Source organism: Bradysia coprophila (genome assembly GCF_014529535.1).
Source record: "Bradysia coprophila strain Holo2 chromosome X unlocalized genomic scaffold, BU_Bcop_v1 contig_173, whole genome shotgun sequence".
In the NCBI taxonomy this organism is placed as follows: Eukaryota; Metazoa; Arthropoda; class Insecta; order Diptera; family Sciaridae; genus Bradysia; species Bradysia coprophila.
Window position 1 is genome coordinate 3,957,303 of NW_023503302.1, and position 15,723 is coordinate 3,973,025.

Sequence of the window (15,723 nt, forward strand, 5' to 3'; positions counted from 1 at the left end):
AAGAGATGCAAGATTTTGAGAGAGTAAACGTTTGAAATTCTCTCACAAAATCGTGCATCTCTTTTGCAGTTCTCATTGTACCAGATTCCGTTTCTGGGGTGTGCAGATCGTCGCCTGAGACTCGTGGGCTGAGAAATTTGAGAGACAAATTTCCATAAGAAAAATTCATCGACCACAATACGAAAAACCATCGATAGATTGGTACACGCAAAGAACGTTTGTGCGGAAAGAATGTATGTACCCTTCCTTTTTGAAGGTACCTTTTAATTTTCCTTCGATTTTTTTGTGTTGTGATTAAAAATTGTTGTCTTTGGGTGTGTGATATATTTCCGAATTTTCGTTCTTCGTGTTTACCAATCTACCCTATGTTATATCCTAGGTCATCCATTTACGGGGCAAGATAGTTTCTACTTCAGTTTGAGACTCAACAACACTTAGATGTGAGTAGTTGAAAAAGAGGAAAACCTTCACATCGATGAACCTGTAAGGGTTCCTTAACCTTTACAAAGCAGAGAAATTATGAAAATATTAAACATATGGGTAATAAACTGCTCGACTCGAAGAATCCAACAAGGAGGAAAAATTAGATCAAAAAATTCAACATTGCAAATTGCTCTTGTCGATTTTTTTGCAAACAGCATACAAAACTGAAAGTATAAATCTATCATCAAACGCAGCTTTCAAACCAAATTTTTTCTTCCTACTATTCGCTATTAACGTTTTTCGAGGGTAGTGTTGGTAGCTTAGGCGAGACAATACTTCGGCATACGTTATAGTGTCTGAAGTTGTTGTAAAATTTGAAAAAGGGAAAGCTATGCCAACGTAAAAAATCCAATTTTTGTATAATAAACTGTTACTGCTGTTCCTCTTCATTTCGTATGCTACTTTAAATGGCAAATGATCGGAAATCAGAGAAACCAGAAGAACAGCTTCGATACGAAAGTGGGATTTTTATGTGTCCAAAATAGTAGCGAGGTAGAAAGAACAATATTCTACACATTCACCATCACCCATATTACATTTGATTGACCAAATTGCAATATATAAAAATTCATTGAAAGAAACAGAATTTTCTTAAATCATGTGATTAAAATATGATCGTATGGTATGTGCGTTTCAGAAAGAAATTAGATACCCTGTTGGTGGCGCGCTTAGAAAAATTCAAACACGTCTGATACATTTTCTCTTTTGCTATGCAAATAATTGTCTGTAAGAAAGCACACAAATACCATAGGGAAAGTCATAGTTGCTGTGCTAAGTCAAATTGAAAATTTCGATAAATCCCTTAAACATACAAGCATCGATATGCCCATATTGCAATAATAAGTTAGTTGTGCTCCTTTCTCGAAGAGAATACAGCAGCGTATTAAAGCATCGACGAAAATGTGTCCACATTGAAAATTCCATATTGTGTGTGAGTGTGTTGTGTGTATAAAAGTTCGTGAAAATTCCATTCAATTTTCTAACAATATCCTGACACCATATAAACACACAGTTAACAAAACATATCAATATAAATGGTAATTTAATTTTCCATAAAATTGATTTTTATCTCTACGAAGCGACGGTCAAACAAAAGTTGTGAAATATTAGGGGGTGTCCATATATAAAACATTCCAACCACAAAACATCTAAAAGACTTTTCACGCATTAGTAGAGGCGGTTAGTATAGCTGTCGCTTGCAGATACAGTCCATAGATAATGAAATTGGGGGCAAATTGTTTTGATACTAAATGGCTTTTCTTTTCCGTTGTTCGGTGGTGTATTTTTTTTTGTGGTAGGTTGTAGGATGTCGGTGTACGTTTCCATAACCATGAGCTGAGAGTTAAATAGTTTTCTTGTTTCTTTCAACGTTCGTAAAACTATATTTACGGCAGCATTTTTACTAACCCAACAAAACCCAATCCAAGTTTGTCGGCATATTCGTCGAATGGCAGATTGTATGTTATGTTACCCAACGGTGTCCTGTTATTCGATTCAGTTCTATAAGGCAAATGGAGAACTTTTTTTCTGATGCATATTTTCGAGTAGAATTTTTCCGGTCTTTCTGCTACTGACATGTTAAACTGACCGCATAAAATCACTAAAGGAATATTCAACACAAAAATTTTACCATAATGGACGGATCGGAAGTTTGTTGGTAGAGTTTGTTCGGGTGTGAGAGAGAGAGAGAGAGAGAGAGAGAGAGAGTGGGGGAGGCATAGAGTGTGTATTTGATCTTATTTACATCGAAATTACTTTTCAATTTAGTTTCAACTCAAACAAAGTCGCTTGAGAAATCAAAAATTATAAAATTAAATCAAAGTTTTCAAAGTGTACAGTGGGATATTAAGGAATCCTGTTCGGCTATATCGGTCTATATAATATCAACTCATGAAGAGAGAGCGAGAGACGTAACATATATATATATATATATATATATATATACATCAGCTTATAACATTTTACAAATTCTCATTTAATTCCAAGGTAAAAAGAGATTGTGTGTGGAGGGTGAATCTTATGTAATATATATGACACATTTATGTAACAAATAATGCTGTTGAGACTGTCATTGAATTCGTATAATATGAGATTGTTTAAGGGACTTTTGGACTTGCATTATGAACGAAATTCAGCTGAAAAGCAATAAAATAAGGTTCATGTCAATTTTGTGAAGATGTTTAAAAACACTTCGGACTTGTGACCATTTTAAAACCCATGACTGAAGCAGTGTTTCCAGATAGAACCAATAAAACCGATGATATTGATGGTTGTTTTCATGTTGAAGGCTTTGTTGTTGACATTATGACCAAGTACCGATGACATTATTACTTTATGCAATGTCGTATATTTGCTGGATGAGAAATTAAGTGAATTTGAGATACTGAAAATTCGTACAATCCACCAATTATCCAAATAACCAGTTGTTCGGAACCTATTTTATTTGAAGAAACGTTGCTTCAGAAGTTCAAAAGAACCTGAATAAGTCTTACAGTTTATCACAATCGCAGTTTATTTAAATGACGGGAATCAATCTTTATGAAATGAACAAACCATTACTCTGTTGTCATAACTACCAGGCCTCAGTAATATCACCTTATAAACCTAATATGCTACTGTACTATTTATGGCTTAAGATAAAGGCACACCGATAGTCGCAGTATTGCTGTAAATGCTATTTGCACCCAGGTACGAGTGCAAGTATTATTGCTAATACTTACTTACTTACTTTACCGGCACTATAACCCATTGAGGGTTTTGGCCTTCTCCAACATGATTCTCCAATTGGACCTATCTGCAGCCAATATCTCCCAGCTGGTTACTCCGACCGATCTCAAATTATTGCTCATGCGTTTATGGTATTTCAAAGTTGTGTTTCAAATTCATGAAAGAAACAATTACCTAATGGATCGAATGAGAAAAATTTCACTGTCGTCGCAGGCAAAAGAGAACTCTAATTGTATTCGATGATCTGTAATTTTATTGTAAATTATTTTCGTGGAGCCAATAAACCTAACTAATGTCATTTTACCCAGGCGACTATTTGCACCTGGGTGCAAATAGCTACCAGATATATTCTTGTAACTTGAATGAACTTCAATTTCAATTTGTTTTGCCATAAGATGAGTATGCAATTAACGAACAAATAATCTTTCATCACAAAACAAAATAGTTCCTGGTCTAATACCAAGTAAAAGGTAGCGAAACTATTTTGTCTCATTAATTTGATCATATTTAGCACAATAAATAGAACAACGCGAACTCACACAAAAAAAAACAATTTCCATGTGAAATTTTCTTTATTCTGCTGGTGGCATTTTTTTGTGTTGTCTCGTGCTTTATCTCGTTGACGAAGGATAAAAAAAATCTACAAAATAAGGGATGCCATGTCTCATACATTATCATTTGATATAAAGCAAAATAACATCCCCCTCATGGATAGGGTTTTTTTTGTTGTATTTCGTCGATGTACAATATACATGTATATATCTAGGACAAACTTAATGTATAAATAAGAGCATGCACTTGAAGAATCATGAATATTGCTGTACATGTTTATAGGATGTTACTTACATTGTGATTTAATGTAAAACAATAGTTCACAATGCTTCAATTGTTAAGTCACGTACGTGCGAAACCTGAACAAGGGCTCCCTTAAAAATCATAATAAAAAAATATTAAATAACAACAACAACAACTACACCGTATACGACTATCACACTGGTTGTGCAGCTCCTCACATTGATTGATATATAATTTATGTGTCCTCAGTGTTCCGCCCGCAGTATATTATAAAGTGGAAAAACAAGTCCTCTGTGTGACCCCTCGTCTTATTCGAAGGAAAAAAAAAATCTAATATAGAAATTCAAAATGAGAAATAAATCGGAAAAAACAAATAACACAAAACTCGGATACAATAGGTACGGATACATTGGTACATGTATGCATCGCATCATACAACAACACTAAACGAGAATAATGATCAATTTTCGTTTTAATAACGCAAACAATCAGATTGTAGAATTTTAGCTTTATCGTTTTGAATGCTAAATATCACGTGCAACACACGTGCACTCAGGTTAAGCTGGGTGGTATTAAATTAACCGGTGATTAGAGACAGACTAATCTTCTGTTTATTGAAACATTTTCATTTCGATTCCAGGATGATTATTCGGTTTGTTTATTATTAAGGATTTTCATTTTCGTATCGTGGAGATTGCTGCTGCATCGACAATTGATTGAAAATGCGTTGCGTAGTACTATGAATTAGGAATTACACTTTCGTATTAAAATATACCGTGCAATGAATGTCATATAAATAAGGTGCTGGGATGTGCGAGACGTTTTATACAGGACGATGGTTCACTGTTTATAGATGGTACTGTCGTAACTGCACTCATTGTAGAACACTGACGCAGTTGATCTAGAAATCAATTTCAATGAATCAAAAAGAAAACATTGAATGGACCTTGGTCCTATGATATATCAGTGGGATTCTGTAATTCTCCCAATTTTTCAGAAATTGTTCTACTTTCATTCTTTTCATTTTCCACCATTTTTTTTAAAACAATCTTCGTGAATCTTCGTGCGGAAAATTCGGAAAAAATGGGAAAACTCTTTACTGAAAAATAGTACCTGAATGATACTTGTGTGTGTGTCCACTTCCCACGGTTCGCCTGAACCAAATTTTAATAAAAAGTTCGGATAACCTCAACTTTTTTTCATGGAATAACAGCATTAAGTGAGTGTAGATTATACGCGTATAAAACAAAAACAAAAAATCACCGAGCCATTTTTGAGAACGTACCTAGTAGACCACCTCATGCAAGTTTTTGATATGCTAAACTAACGTAAGCATCCCAAATTTTTACTATAGCCAATGCTCTCAGCTTTCGATTGATCCCATACCTGCCATATAAATTTGAACAATTTAGCAGCTACTGGCCACACTTTTTTGAATTATTTTAACATTTTTATTTATAAAAACATATTTTACCAAACTAGATGTTTTAATCAAATCTCAGCCAACTGTATCGGAATACCAAAATGAAATACTGTCCCGATTCTGCGACACAACATCTCAAATCTGTGAAATAACTAATTTCCTCACGATATATACTTTACGTAAAAGTTCATCATAAACTGATAATGCATCCAGTATAAACGACATGCTTTCAGCAATAGATCATGTGATTGATTGGATACCTTTATTCCCATAATTACTCCGATTACATGTTGAATGTAATTATTACTTTGCTTAACATTTTAGATACTTCCTTTATGTAAAGTATCTCGTAGTGTTTGATACAAAAATTTTTGTGCACAGAACAACTGAAATACGACATATTTTGCCATGATTTTTTTGTTATGAAATGTCAGGTTTTCCCGGCAAAATACAATGTGTTCAGTGATTGAATGACGCAAAGTTATGAAGGAGACAAAGTAAAGATGATGATCGTAAAAGGCAAAAAGAAATCCAGGTCAAATTCACCGTATATGATGGTAATCCATGACGAACTGAATCATGCTGATAGAACCAAAAACGAACTAGTAGAAGAATAACTGGAACAACAATTTGGATTAGACAGAGAGACCCTAAAGACGTGGAGCATTGATTCAGTTTGTATATATCGCATTGTTAATTAAACATTTACAATTCAGCAATCATCATCGAAAATACTGAATCTCTCAGGAGATCGGATGACTTATAAGGCTCTGGTGAATCTCTCAGGGGATCGTTTGAATGTGTACTCTGAACCTAAATGTTGAAGTTAGTCGGACTGTACGCCACTTGAGGGTCAGCTTCTTGTGTGATTGTCCTTTACCACTTTCCTGGTTGGCCTACCGTAATCTAGGATGCATAGTGATTGAAATACATCGCTCGCTGGGTATAGTGAAGTCGGAGTCGGAAATGTCAGGTTTTCCCGAACGATATATCGTGCGGGAAAAAAATTAATTTCTTAACGACTTATCGTGACCGGTGCTGATAAAAATCGATGTCGTTGTACAAAAAATGCTATTACTTCAACGATTTATAATAGATTTCCACATATAACTAAAAAACTACTCATCACTGGCCAGAGCTTATTGTTATCGTCGTTGTCGATATCATATGCCTAGCTGTTTGTATTACAACTTCCTGTCAATAATGTGGAGTAAGATACGAAAAGACCGAACATACGTTTTGGTACAATAATTTATTTCAACAGAGGAAACAAATGCAGCTACATTTTCGAAGAATTTCAAATCACAAACACTCGCTCAATCTAAAATGCAGAGCAAGATATTGAGCTTCATCCGAATTTTTCCTATAAAAAAGAAATGTTAATTTATAATATCCCGGTTCCAGAAACTTTGGGATCGCTCCCTTCCGTAGATAATAATGGTAGAATGTGAAGTGACCCTAAAAACAAAAAAATTAATTGGTAATTCGTCGCTAATGGACGTGGTATTTTTTTTGCAACAATTTCGTGAACACAAACGAATTATGTCACATGATAGTTATTTATCACGGCAGTGTAAAGTTAACCGGCCTTTGATTTTGGTGCGAAAAGCTTACTGGTACAAATGCATGAAACGAATACGTAAACTATTTTAACGGGATTTATACCCCTCCTTTGAATGTATTTTGGTCCTCTGCTCCTGCCTGATGGTTTACTTTACTCTAACGTGTTATTTATGCAAGCAAGTGCTGTATGAAGGTTTTTATCACAAAAGATGTGAGATTGGCAATCCGAGACGAAGTCTTCATACAATGTTAATGCTAGAAGCAGTGCTATGCTTGAGGAAAAATAAAAAAATAAAAAAACTCAAGAGAATTTCTGCTCCGAAATCAGTTCTGACGCATACTTCACTCTTGTTTGAATTTTCAAATTTAACCCCTTGATTTGTTTATTGTTTTTTAGCATTGAAATTACAGGCTTGTATTGTATTGTATTGAACACAGCGATTCATTTTTTTTTCGGTTCTGGAAGGTCTGACAAGGATGTGATACTGCTTGCATAACCGAATCGTGTGTATGCACCGTCCATATGATAGCAAAGATCGACTCTCGGTACACTGTAGACAGTCTTAACGAATTGGCTCTTGCCTTTGGAACTGTAGAAGATAGCAATCTCTGCCTACAATTTTATTTCAATTTTTTTTTTCAGATACAGCATATCATGCTTTCTCAATATTATAAGTAAAATTTGAATTGTTTTTAATAGTACTCATATATAAGTAATGCAATCACATGTAGAATGTATCGGACAACATTAAAACATGGTTTGGAGATTGAATTTTGGTTGCAACCACACAAAATCTCTAAGCCCGCTCGTAATCCACTAAAGTTTTTTTTATCAAAATACAACCTGCCAATTATTGTTGAACTCCGAAATAAAGTTTTAAAGTGGTTACAGTGAACGATATCTCAAATGTCTCACTGTCATTTTTTTCAGAGAATGTCATTGTGAATTTGCAATGACACAATAAAATTCTCAGAAAAATTTGACAGTGAGACATTTAAGATGTCGTTTACTGTACATTCTCGATCTATATTTTCATGAAATTTGTTATACAAAAAGGATAACGGGGGTTAATACGATTAAAGAGCGCCTAAGAGGAAAGGTCTTCAAAAGTGTCGTTACCTGAATATCTACGGCAATGTAAACGGCTGCAGCAATGAAGCAGAAGAAGGCAAAATTTAGATGTCTTCTCATTTTGAAAGTATGATCGTCAATCCATTACAAAAGACCGTTCGGAAACTATTATTTATTCGAAAACAGTTTGGTTACATTCATATGGCTAGATACTCAATCACAATCATCGTATACATCATTATTAGTTCACATGTTTTACATGTGATGTTGATCTCGATCCAATCGTTTAACCCGTTTAACCCTTTCGTATATATAAATTAATTTTAATAAAATATTAGTGTAAACCCCAGATCTATTTAATTTTAACAGTGTGCTATTAAGATATATCTAGTGGGTATAGAAAACGGCTGACAGTTCATATTTGTTCAAATTCTTTTTTGCATTGTTCTGATTGTTACAAATCCTCTGTAAAAAAGTCTTTCGTGTTTTGTTGTTGTGGTAAAAAGAACCGGTATGGAATCGCCTCAGTTCAATTTGCTCGGCCATGACAATGTCATGCCGTGCCAAATTTAATTCAAAACAATCGACAGCAGATGTTTATATTAGAGATTTATTTGTGAAACTTCTCGAAACATTCCGCACATAGCGGAACTTTACAATTCGTACAAGTGATACGTGTGCGTTTTTCTTTCTTTCTGGCACTGCAAGACTTGCATCTCCGGTTCTTTTTGTTGACTGTCGGCAGATGTATACCGACTCCAACCAGACGGACTTCCTTTGGAACAATTTTTTGGAACAAACTTGGTGGTCGGCCAGGGTTTTTTCTGCTCGTAAATCCATTGATTAGTTGTCGCGCCAGTTTTAGCCGGTAAGTCAATTGATCGGATTTCACTTTTGCCGAATTTACCTGCATTTTCCACATCACATAGGAGTTAACAATTGCTAGGTCCACCAAATAATAGAAAATTCGATGCCACCATTTGACGGACTTTCTGCCAATTGCGTAGCGCTCGTGAAGTTGATCAAATTTGTCCACACCGCCCATAGCCTTATTGTAAACTGTCACAACTTGTGGACAGTGGACTTCAATTCGTTTTCCGTTTCTCAATCGGCGAAGAACGGTCGTTGTTTGTCGTGGACTATGTGCCGAAGATAAAAAATTAAAAGCTTTGCTGTCCTTCCATTTCACAGCTGCAATTTTATTCTTGACCTGGAACTGAAACTCTCCACGACTCATGCTATTTTCAGTTTTTTTGTCTTTTTTGATAAATGGTAGTCCTTTGGAGTTCGAACGTACGGTTCCACACGCAAAAATGTCTTTTTCACGTAACTTCTCCAGCAGTGAATAACTTGTAAAAAAAATTGTCCACCACTACAATCGACCCCGGCCTAATATTAGCAGCAAAGTTCAGAACAACCCGTTCGCCCAATGTCGAATTTAGAATGACTTCTTCTTTACCAGTGTAAATTATAAATGCGATTATGAAGCCAGTTGTGGAATCTGCTAGACACCATACCTTGTATCCTCTTTTAATCGGCTTCATTGGCATATATTGTTTCAGGACACACCGCCCTTTGAAGGCTATCATCGACTCGTCAACTGTGTAAAATGATGATGGATTGTAAACTTGGCCGAGGTTGGCGTTCAGCATATCGATGAGTGGTCGCAACTTGTGCAATTCACGGTCCCCCTGAACCAAAATAAAGTTTTGATGAAAATGCACCCAAAAATTTATTGCTGTTCTCAATAGAGGGACCCTAGGGGAGTTCAAAACGATGGTCCGTTAAGCTGGACCAGATGCTACCACAACCCCATACAACTAAGAAAAAAAATATATGGGATGGGGAAGCATCTGGTCCAGCTTAACGGACCATCGTTTTGAACTCCCCTAGGGTCCCTCTATTTAGAACAGCAATCAATTTTTGGGTGCATTTTCGGTAAAACTTTATTTTGGTTCAGGGGGGGTGTGAATTTTTCGTATTTCGGATGATTCCTCTCGAATATATTTTCGTTATCATTGCAATGTGTGTTCTCAATTATTTTCTTTGTAATCGACCAATGGTACAAAACTTTATTTTACCTGGATTCAGCGGCATGACCTTGGCGATTTCATCAACTCTCAAAATATCATCCGAAGACCAGTAGCATTTCAAGCTCGGTAGCTTGTGAATGCCCATCAATATGTGCATTCCGACTGTGGCTTTGAGCTCATCGGCGGTGACATCACTCCAATTTTTCGATTGTTTTTGTGCAGCGTACCGATTTGTTTCTTCAACAATTCTGTTGATGATGGGTACATCAAAGATCTTTTTAAAGTAATCGATCTCATTATCCCCAAATTCACCAATGACACTAGCAGCAACATCAAACGAGGTCTGAATTTCGTCCATCTCAGCTGTGCTCTGACTCCAAACTTGTTCAACGCTTTCATTGTCTTCGTTCTCACTTTCTGTTACACTGTCTTCGTCAGACCCACTATCAAATTGTGTTCCTCTGAACTGTTCATCGTCATCACTTTCATCTGAAAGTCCATCGTCTGCTTCATTAGCAGAATCAACATCGTTCTCTGGCAGAGAATGCTCAAGCTTCATTCGCTTTTCAAACAGCCGTTGACTTTTCCGAATCATGTTGACAAACTAATTGACTAATTGACAGCCAAAACACGAACCAATTTTGGTGAAAATAAATACAATGGTTCGGCAATCCAGGCAAGCTATAGCTCGTTTGAATCGTCTTTCAATTCTAAGAAATAGGCAGCTTTTAGTTTTTCTGTTAGTTTCCCATTTTCTGGTTGAACACGTGAAAATTGATAGCATGTCAAGGGATGGTGAAAACAGTTTTTTTTTGATAGCTCAAGATAGACATAGACATGTTTCTAAAAGTTGAAAATTTGTAGGAATGCCTTTGACAGACCTTCATAAAGAGTATAATCATCGGTATGGGCCGCCACCCGTTCTGGACTTATGACTCAAAATATGGTCAATGTTTGGACAGTCCTACTGGCTTGCAACAGAATTTATCAGGGAGTTCTATAGGGTTTTGTAGCTGGACTTACCCTCTTTCGTTCCACATATAATAAAACTAAGATAATTTCTGTTGCAAGCCACAAAGTTAGTCGAAGTAAACTGTCGCTCCAGGAGACCAATATTTTTCAGTGTTTTCAACTTGCTTTTGGTCTTCAAACAGGCTGGAGCGATGGAAATGAAATAAACTAAATCAAAATTACATGTTCAGCTCGAAATTGTCCTAAACCGAGCGAACATTGGTGTTGAAAATGTTGCTTTCCTCCTACTTCGTAGTAGGTGGAAAACCTCCTTTCTTTGACTTCACAAAATGAACAGAAACTCAATTGCTTGCTACGAATGTAGGTTTATTGTAAAGCAGAGATGCGCACTGGGTTCGTTTACAGCCAAAACATGGTCACTCAAGATGTAATTTGTGCTTCACAAGAGGTCACAACCATTCCCCAATATGGAAATGTGTGTAAAATCAAGTTTTTAGCCCCGTACGAAGTACTGGGGGCTTATAAGATTAATATGCCGTTTGTAACACGTCGAATTGGAAGCAGACAGTAAGGGCAAAGCATTTGGTTATGTTCATAGATGACGAATCCGCAATAAAAAAAATGTCCGTCCGTCCGTCCGTCTGTGACCCCTCTAGCTTGAGCAAATCACAACCTTTTTTCAAAATTCTTTTTTTTCCCGACTGGTATCGACAGATAGAGCTAGGGCCTTATAGGTGTTTTTCAGTCTTTCGACGATATCTACCGAAATACGCACGCAATAGCTGCTTGTGATATATCAAATGAAAGGTATTGACGAGTAGAACAAAGTTGCTGAACATTGTTTTTGTGTAGGATGCAACGCGAGCTTGTTGGGAGGGCTCAAAGATCGTTACTCGGCCCTAAGTGTTTTTTCCACATAAATCGAGTAAATCTCATCCGATTTTGCTAGATTTTGTTTTATTTGAGAGATAATTGAATACCGAAAAGAACGTGTCGAAAAAAGTTTCAAATTTGGGCCCTTGGACTAAGGCCGCTACTCGGCCCTAAGTGTTTTTTGCACATAAATCGAGTAAATCTCATCCGATTTTGCTAGATTTTGTTTTATTTGAGAGATAATTGAATGCCGAATAGAATGATGGCAAAAAAAGTTTCAAATTTGGACCCTTGGACTAAGGCCGCTACTCGGCCCTAAGTGTTTTTTGCACATAAATCGAGTAAATCTCATCCGATTTTGCTAGATTTAGTTTTTTATGGAAGGTAATTGAATACCGAAAATAACGTGGCGAAAAAAGTTTCAAATTTGAGCCCTTGGACTAAGGCCGGTACTCGGCCCTAAGTGTTTTTTGCACATAAATCGAGTAAATCTCATCCGATTTTGCTAGATTTTGTTTCATTTGAGAGATAATAGAATGTCGAATAGAATGATGGCAAAAAAAGTTTCAAATTTGGGCCCTTGGACTAAGGCCGCTACTCGGCCCTAAGTGTTTTTTGCACATAAATCGAGTAAATCTCATCCGATTTTGCTAGATTTAGTTTTTTATGGAAGGTAATTGAATACCGAAAAGAATGTGGCGAAAAAAGTTTAAAATTTGGGCCCTTGGACTAAGGCCGCTACTCGGCCCTAAGTGTTTTTTGCACATAAATCGAGTAAATCTCATCCGATTTTGCTAGTTTTTGTTTCATTTGATAGATAATAGAAAGTTGGCAAAAAATTTTGGGTTTCTAAAATAATATCGTAAATTGTTGGTTTTATTTGAGAGGTACTTCGTACGGGCTTTTGTAATTGCGCTATGCGCAATTTTAAAAATGAACACTTTCAGTAAATTTGACAATTCCCAACTTGACTTGCATTTTGGTAACAGACGCATTAGAGGGTTGTAGACGTATTAGGGTTCCGGGCGTATTACGGCTACGGACGTATTATGGTTACGGACGAAATAGGATTACGGGTCGTACGGGGCTAAGTCGCAGCAAACGCTCCGACTGTTCTGATGCCTTGTTTATATGTAAATGGACAGTTCGCCGGAGGTACCAAGTAATAAGTTTTATCAAAAAATTATCAAACAGCTCTGGAACAATGCAATTTGTTTTGGAAATACCTTGAATCCCTCGTTACCCTAAACATTTCCACATATTAATTTTTTGGCCGCCCGAATGCTTTCTCAGGACGATGTTCTAAAAACCCGGTTTTCAATTGATCTGTGATTCGCCCGAGGATAAGTGATTTTTTGTCGATTTGGGTAAAGACATTTGGGCCTAATTTTCAACACTCATGAAATTGAATCTATCTGGAAAAATCTTCTACTGTTGTATTGAAAATGACGGGTATCTTTTCATGTAGATTCTTCTACGGACTATTGATAATAATGGACTCATATTGATGATATGACTCAAGATTTTTGAGATTTTCTCAATGATTTTAAGACTTCAGTATTTTTATACGTAATTTCCCGGATTACTTCGAATACATGAATAACCAAAACCAGAAAACTGCTTTTGCTACACTTTATCCACCACATTTCTCCTCAAGCTATGGTGAACGAAAATTCAAGGCAGATTTTTTGGTCTACTCGAGCATCAAATATTAAGCTATCACTGTGTTTTTCTGGTCCGGTAGACTCACAAGAATACGTTCGTTTTTTTTCCGAATTATTAAACACATTTTAGGGGTCCCGAACAACGAATTCATTCATATGACGAAATACGTTGGTTAGACCAGTAAAAAAGATGTGCACTATACATCTCATCTCTTCTAACCAACGTATTTCTTCATATGAATGAATTCGTTGCTCGGGACCCCTAAAATGTGTTTGAAAATTCGGAAAAAAATACGAACATTATCTTCTGACTCTTCCGGACCAGAAAAACACAGTGATAGCTGAATATGCGATGCTCGAGCAGACCAAAAAATCTGGCTTTTTGCCTTTTTTTACAGCATCTCTGTGCCAAAAACACTATTCAACGGAATAGATTGTGGATTTGAGCAAGTACGGCTAGTGGAAATACGTAGAACAAAATGAGAAGAAAATGATTCGAGATAATAATTAAACACGTAGCATCCTACCGCCTGTGAAAGCATGTAATCCAAGTGACGATGATATTTTGATGGAATAATATTTAAGCTGATGGACAACACCCAATGCAACTGTCTTCACGGTATTACAGACATGGCGATAGTCTCGTTACATAGAAAACAAAACTGTTAAAAGGCACACATCATATTTACACTCAATGCCTAACGGAGGGATCATCAGAACGACAATAAAAATTCGTTTGATGTGAAGAAACTGTCGATATACTTTCAGATTTTAGTTAAATTTTATGGGAGCTCCTTCAAATAATTCCGACCCTCTCTTGTTGTGTACCTATAAGAATATATACATAATGATTTTGCCATCATGTAAATGTGCGTTAACATCCAACCCATATATACCTAAAATATATTCAAATCCACACGTGATATTTTATTGTAAATTGTACATTACTCTGTGTGTATTTATGCAATATGTTTGCTTTCTTTTTAACAAAAATGTATGAATGAACAGTGAATATGTAAGCAATAGTAAAACGACATACCAATGCGAATCATAAATTCTCAAGTGGACACTTAACGAAGAACAAAACATCGAAGAATGGAAAACAATTGGGAACAAAATTTTATTTTTTTCAATTTTTTTGTTGAACATGTTTGAGAGTTGGATATTTTGCAAAAGACCGATGATGCAAAGTTGATATATTTCATACGTCAAAAATTAGAGAATAGAAAAACCGTCGTTAGTACTTGTAAAGTTAATCGATTAGATTTTTTTTCTGATGTGAGATTTTAAGTGGACTCCATGAAATGCATTCACTTTTATTTGTTGGAACAGCAGCTTTTCCATTATTTAGCAACGGCAGTACCGTCTGGATTTTTTTTTGTTTTTTTTTCTGGAACTTTAATTTTGTTTAATTTTCCTCAACGAATTATATTTTCTACATGTTCGTACCACAGCTGTTTTATTGACATTAAAAAAACCTTTTGTGATCATGCATTATTAGGACCCGCATGCGTTGCGAAAATAAATTCATTTCCCGTCAGTCGTTAGTATCGCGTTTATATTTTCGTTATATTGAAATGATGGGAATTAGTATTTCAGACTATAGTCCATTTATGGACATAAGTATTCGTAGGCAAAATCGATTGCAGATGATACTCCGTTCAGGTTCAGTTTGACCTCATTTAGTTCCAAGAACTTAAACAGATCTTAGTCTGACAGATCTTAGTCTGAACCCGACTTTAAGGTTCAACAAGAATGCACCTGAACGTATCGAAATTTATCTCATCAGGTTTGGTATGCATACAGGTCAAGTTCCTGATAAATCTGAGCTTGGTGTCGAAATAAAAAAATGTCAGGTCCTGTAATCCGAACCCGACCTGTTCAGAGATTTAATTGCGGAATATTAAATAGTAACTTGAGAAACTAGATTGTGGTGTCTTGAAACATTGAACTCTCATCCACTATATCAGCTATATTTTCGACACACAAAACACCAAACAGAAATGAATCGAACGAAACGTTTACCTATTCCATCGATTTTCTTTATAACCCCAAACAGGTCCTGTTTCCATACGAAATATTAATAACAAAACTGGGCTACTCGACTGCCCTTTTAAG

The 15,723-nt window shown here is 36.0% G+C and overlaps 1 long non-coding RNA gene across 1 annotated transcript; it reads right to left on the reverse strand.

The window, feature by feature from the left end:
• Positions 1 to 325: 325 nt before the first annotated feature.
• On the reverse strand, positions 326 to 11,781 carry LOC119068275. Its single transcript, XR_005086125.1, has 3 exons — positions 11,771 to 11,781; positions 9,294 to 9,295; positions 326 to 375 (listed from the first exon to the last, which is right to left on the reverse strand). It is a non-coding gene; the product is annotated as an uncharacterized LOC119068275 (long non-coding RNA).
• Between the last annotated feature and the right edge of the window lie 3,942 nt (positions 11,782 to 15,723).